The sequence below is a fragment of the Primulina tabacum genome, chromosome 3 (assembly GCF_025594145.1).
Source record: "Primulina tabacum isolate GXHZ01 chromosome 3, ASM2559414v2, whole genome shotgun sequence".
NCBI lineage: Eukaryota > Viridiplantae > Streptophyta > Magnoliopsida > Lamiales > Gesneriaceae > Primulina > Primulina tabacum.
In genome coordinates, this window is record NC_134552.1 from 546,710 (window position 1) to 552,624 (window position 5,915).

Below are 5,915 nucleotides of genomic sequence, written 5' to 3' on the forward strand. Positions count from 1 at the left end.
CCAAGACCTCTCTAGACAAAATTAGGCATAAAAAGAATTCAAGAAGTTCAAACTTTGTACAACTAAAAAGCATGAACGAATATCCTATTTTATCGTCCGCGAAAAACCGCGAATATGCTTATCAAATCAATATTCTCGTAGTAACCGATCGACTTCTTTCAAAAAATATCATGTGTCACAACCGTAAATTACTTCAATATCATGATATGAATCATAGTTTGTTGGGTGCAATAGTTGTCTTTGTTGGAAGAGCGATCGAACCGTTGTTTGAGTTGATGTGCGGTTTAAAAGATTTGAGTTGCATCCATTACCACCAACTATAGTTTTTGGTTAAACGACAAACGCTCGGTCTTACATAATTAATAAAGTTATAAGTTTTTTTCCGTGGATGTCTTGGAATAGGGTTGGCCGGGTACGGATTCACTTTACACTAATTAATGGATTTCTTAGTTTGTGGATCTCCAAAAATTCAAAAATCATGCAAAGAAACACATCGTTTTCCATATTCGTACGTAGATGAATGCATATCTTTATAATAATAATGATAATAATAATTAAAATAATATTCATCTCCATGTATATTTAATTTAAAACAGAAAACATGAGATATTGAGAGAATCAAATACCCTGGTCTCCGATTTGGAGCCACATATCTTGATTTGCTCCGACTATATATTTTGGGTGAGTGATGGCAAACACAAGTCTTCTTTACATTCACATGCAAACCACTACGGAACTGCACCGAAATAACATACAGTTTGCTAGCTGAGTGAGGCGCCAATTATATGTAACGGAAAAGCCAAGATGTTGCTTTTATCTGCATTTGCACCTGCACCTTCTGTATCCCGATTTTCTTCATTCTTTTTCTTTAATTTCGTCACATACCCGTCATTCGTTCTATCATCCACGTATGAACGCGCATGGACGAGAAAGAAAGTGAATGTTAGGATTGATGGAAAAGAAGGTGCAGATGCAAATGCAGGTGAATGCCACTTTGGCAAATTTTTTCAGAGCTGGCTTGTAAGCTTTTACTTGATCTTGATTTCTCGTCTGATTTTCAACACACACGCATCACGTTATATTTAGTTGTTAATTGAGGTTGGTGTGAATGGCTGCTGTTAGATCTCTATATCTTCACCAGATCAGCAGAATTTAATGAAGATTACTTGGTCCACAGTAACTTCTGCTGATGACGAGTTTCTGAAGGTACCATCTTCCTGATCTACGCCTCATTCCCTTCTCATTGTATCAGATTTTGGGTTTATCAAGATTTTCTCAAACTTACCAATATTTAAAGATTTCAGCCCGAAGTCAGCTGCAGGTAACCTAAACAATGGAGCCCTAAGTTTTACCCTTTTGCTAGTTCAATAAATTCATGGAGATTTCGAGGAAAAAGGAACGGCCTTTTCTTGCCCTCGTACGTAGAAGATGCTTTAATGGGTATAGTCCATTTGGTTAATTTGATTTGATTACTAATTGGATGAAATATTTTGCAGTTTTAATCAGCTGGTTTCTTTATTATGTGATATTTTCTTTCTGAAATGGGAAAGGCTCCTTCAATTCCTTCCACTTACCCAAATGGCAATAATTCCCTCCTGATCTATGCATATTGTTGGTTGTATATATACACAATTTGAATGGGATTAAGATTTTCCATTTAATATGATCAAAGCAAAATAAGATTTTCCATTTAATTGGATCTGCCTGGAAACTTTTCTTTACAAAAATCTGAATGGGACTTGCCATTCTTGGCCCCAAGAATTTGAGGTCGTGCTCATATTTTATGGCGCCCCAAACCTCGCCACGTAATCATGCAACATGTGACGTCATATGCATAAAATTTTTTCTTTTCGACGACGTAATAATATAATGCATATAAAACAAAAAAGTGCAATCACCACACTATCTACGTCAGTGTAGCAGAAACAGTATAATAAATACACACATACAACTCAAATAAGACAATAAGCTATACTGTCTCTATCTACTATCAACTACAAGACTGTTTGACTAGACACACCTAGTCCTTCACCACTATCCTGTCTCACGCATAGTCCTGTAACATGCCTGAAAGTTCTGTTTCCACAGTGTATGTGTGAGTTGAGAGTGAGTGTTGTGTGTATCAGAATGTAGGTGTTGTGCGTAGGTGTTGTAACACCCACGACAACATGCAGCGGAAATTATGATTTTAACACACCTACATGTAGCTGGAATAATGATAATAATACTAGATACGAGATGTAAATTATGCACAAGTATAAAATACTTGTGCGCTGCCTCAGGGCAAAATAATTCACTAGAAAAACTTGTAAGTTTACAAAAACCAATACTAGTGAAAGAATAAAACAACTCCCTTATTAAGGCGAGTAACAAATTGCATCCTAAACCTCTAACAAACCTTATAACCAAAATACATAGGATGCATCAACTGAGAAGTGAAAAAAATCTTCAAAACTCCACACACTAATCAACACGGTGATTAGGTGTTGTCTTCGGATGTTGGCAACACTTCACAGCAACAAGTTATCAATCACGAGATGGCTTCAATCAGAAAACCTTTTCTTCGTACAAATGCATCTTTGTCTCTCCGAAAGTTTTTGCTCTGTATCGTCACTCTCTCACCCTTTTTTTTCTTCTCCTTTGAGTCCTATTTAACATAGAAAAATCAATTTCATTAGGAAACAAACTCTTTTTAAAACAAGGATAATATCTTAAAGATATTGTGATATCATATCTTAAAGATATTATGATATCATATCTTAAAGATATTACGAGTCATATCAAAATATAGTCTTATATCACATATTGAATTTATAAGAGATCATATCATCAATTTCGAGATTATCATCATGTCTAGAAAGGCAAAATATTAAAGATAAAAAAGGAAAATATATCAAGGAATAAAATTCCTTTCAATCTCCCCCTTTTTGCCTTTCTGGACAAAACAACCCAAAAATGGTTGTACATCTCAGCTCCCCCTGAGTTAGCAAATCAGTGACTCAGCCAACTTTAGTTGACTCCCCTTGAATTAGCAAATCAGTGACTCAACCAACTTTAGTTGACTCCCCATGAATTCTACCGTTAAGCCTTCCCCTGATGAAAAATACAGTTCACACAGGTGTTGTATGTTAGATGTTGCAACATTCAGATCATAACACCGAAATAGTTCATTAATCAGGAGGGACAAAGATCAGAGAGAATAAAAGGACAACTAAAATACTAAAACCATCAAGAGAGAAAAAAAAACTCAAAATCCCATTATCCTTCATTACTGCCATCATCATCAGCCATTTTTGCTCCACTGGTTCCAGCTATATCTGTATCTACTCCCCCTTTTTGTCCAGAGTGGACACTTTCACCCAGCAGAAGCTCATAGTCAGCCACTTGATTTTCATAATGTTCAATGGTTTTCTTGGCATTTTCAATCTGTTGTCGACCATAGGCAATCTGAGCTTGAATGTAGGAGATAGACAGTGTGACATAACCAGTAGGAGGAACATCTGTAGGTGGCTGTTCAGCTGTCTCAGGCACATGTTCAGATGTTGTATCATCAGTGTTGCCAACATCCGGAGCAACACTGGAAGTCACCCACGGCAGATCAATCTGTCTGTTGCCTTTAAAATACACAGGAGAAATTTTCAGGGAGTCTCTAACAAGGCAGAGATCTTCATCAATGTCCCTAATGAACCCTTGAGACTCCAAGATCCCATAGATCAGTGAGGGATATGGTAGCTTAGTCTTCTTGAAGTCCCCTTCAGCATATTGTAATGCTGTCCTGAACACCAACCTCCCAAAATTAAAGGCCCTTCCAGTGCCAATATTAAACAAAACCAGGGCTTGAGATCTGGTCACAGTGGTGGAATTTGTTGACGGGGTCCAATTCCAAATGGAGGTCTTATGTAGGACAGAGTAGAAGGACGTGAGATTAGCAGCGCTCAGCTTCTTGGGATAGTCGGGGAATACTTGGATCACACCTCCAGTGAGCACAGAGGTGACAGCATGTATGTCAAGATCCTCGTCAGCTTCCTCAAGATCCGGAGTGTTGTAGAATTCATTGATCACCGACGGGGAGAACTTGTAGATATGATCCCGAACAAACACTCTCCCATACTTCACCGATTCCTCATGTCCAACACTGCGCAGAAGATTACAGTAGAATTCTAACACCACACGGCGACAGTAGGGCATAACAATGGTGACTGTGGATAGCAACTTTCTGTTTTTGAGAAACTCAACCAAGTTGTATTTCCCATAGGCAGTGACATCAATATTTTTCTCCTCAACCAACTCTCTCTGAACAAACAGCGGCCATAATGCCAAGGCATCCTCAGAATAAAATTTGGGGGAAAAAGACTTACTCACATCATAGTCAGCAGAGTCAATGTTGTGCTCGGTGTTGTCAACATCCACCTCAACACCGACAGCAACATCAGTAGCATCATCTTCAGAAGACTCGCTAGATTCAGAGTCAATGTCCTCAGATGCATCATCACCTTGTTCCTCAGATTCAAAGTCAGATACAGACGATGAGGAGGAGTCATCAGAGGCATCAGGCCGGTTTTGCTCGAATTCCTTCATGATTTCTGAGTCAGGTTCATTCTCCTTAGCCATTTGTTTTCGGGCGGCCTTATCTTCTTTGAGCTGAGCAAGAAACTCTGCCAAAGATTGTTCATCATCTTCAGGTTCACCAGGAGATTGTTCTTCTGCAGCTTCATGAGAATCCGTGAATGGGTTTGGCTTTAGACTACCAGAAGTAGAACCAGATTCCTTAGCAGCAACAGTTGGTTTGGGGCGAGCCACCAACTCAAAATCGTCATCATTGGAGTCGTCTCCAGATGAGAAATCAGGGTCCAGAATAAATGGGACGGTGGATGCCCTTGGTTTCTTGGTATGGACAAAGTCAGGATCGAACCCTGCTTGACTCTTTGACTTACGGCGCATAGGAGCAGGGGGAAAGGCTCTATTCACGGCCTCAAAATTTGGGGGATTCTCGACAGTGATTTCGTTCCCAGGTTCACCAGGAGCGATCATTTCCAGCGGGATTGGTTCTTCTGGTACACCCACAATTTCCATGCCCACAACATCGGTTGCGGCTTTGGGTGTTGTGTCAGGTGATTTGTCGCCCATGCTCGCAGCCATTTCACTCCTAATGTCTTGAGGATCAAAGCCAGCCATCTGCGAAATAGAGAATAGAAAAGTAGGGAAGTTCGAAGAAGACAGAAATTTACGAAGAACACAGATACTTTTGCGTGAAAAAGAAAACAAATAGTTAGGGTAGGAGAGATTTTAGAATATGAGGGAAAATAGTAAGCCGTAAAGTTGTTCCTTATTTATCCCTAAATATTTAAGCACACCTCTCCAACGGTAACATTCTGTTGAGCCGCAACTTCAGCACCTTTTCAACTCAATTTTTACTCTCACCCAACGGTAACTTTCTGAAACAGTGCCATCATTATTTCAAGAAATCAGGCAGGATAAAACACCACGTCGAATTAACCCCACAAACAGTTAGAAATCAAGAAATTTCAAAATTAAGTCGGTTAGGGTTTTCTTCATATTTCATGAATTAAAAACTGATAGCCCACTGGTCATGATGAATTCACATAACAGCAGTATGAATGACTTAAATTTATGCCTAAAGTATGATCAAAAATGAAATGCACACGCATGTGATCAAACTGTGATCAGTCTGTACTTAGGTGTTGGCAACACCTCTTGGCAACACTCACAAGTTGGACTCAAATTTTCTTGAACATTTTTTAATTCAGACATGGTAGCTCCCACTCTAGAAGAACGGTCTTCATAGGACTCCTCTAGGTAGCTTTTTCCATCTGTATTTTGACTTAGAAGTGGTAGCTCCCACACTAGAAGAACGGTCTTCATTGGACTCCTCTAGGTAGCTTTTTCCATTTTTT

The 5,915-nt window shown here is 39.1% G+C and overlaps 1 long non-coding RNA gene across 2 annotated transcripts; it reads left to right on the forward strand.

Moving 5' to 3' along the window:
* Positions 1-595: 595 nt before the first annotated feature.
* On the forward strand, positions 596-1,569 carry LOC142538787 (uncharacterized). 2 transcript variants are annotated; one of them, XR_012818737.1, is made up of 2 exons: positions 596-681; positions 1,123-1,569. It is a non-coding gene; the product is annotated as an uncharacterized LOC142538787 (long non-coding RNA). The 2 variants fall into 2 exon arrangements; XR_012818736.1 differs by having other exon boundaries at positions 608-982.
* The last annotated feature ends 4,346 nt before the right edge of the window (positions 1,570-5,915 follow it).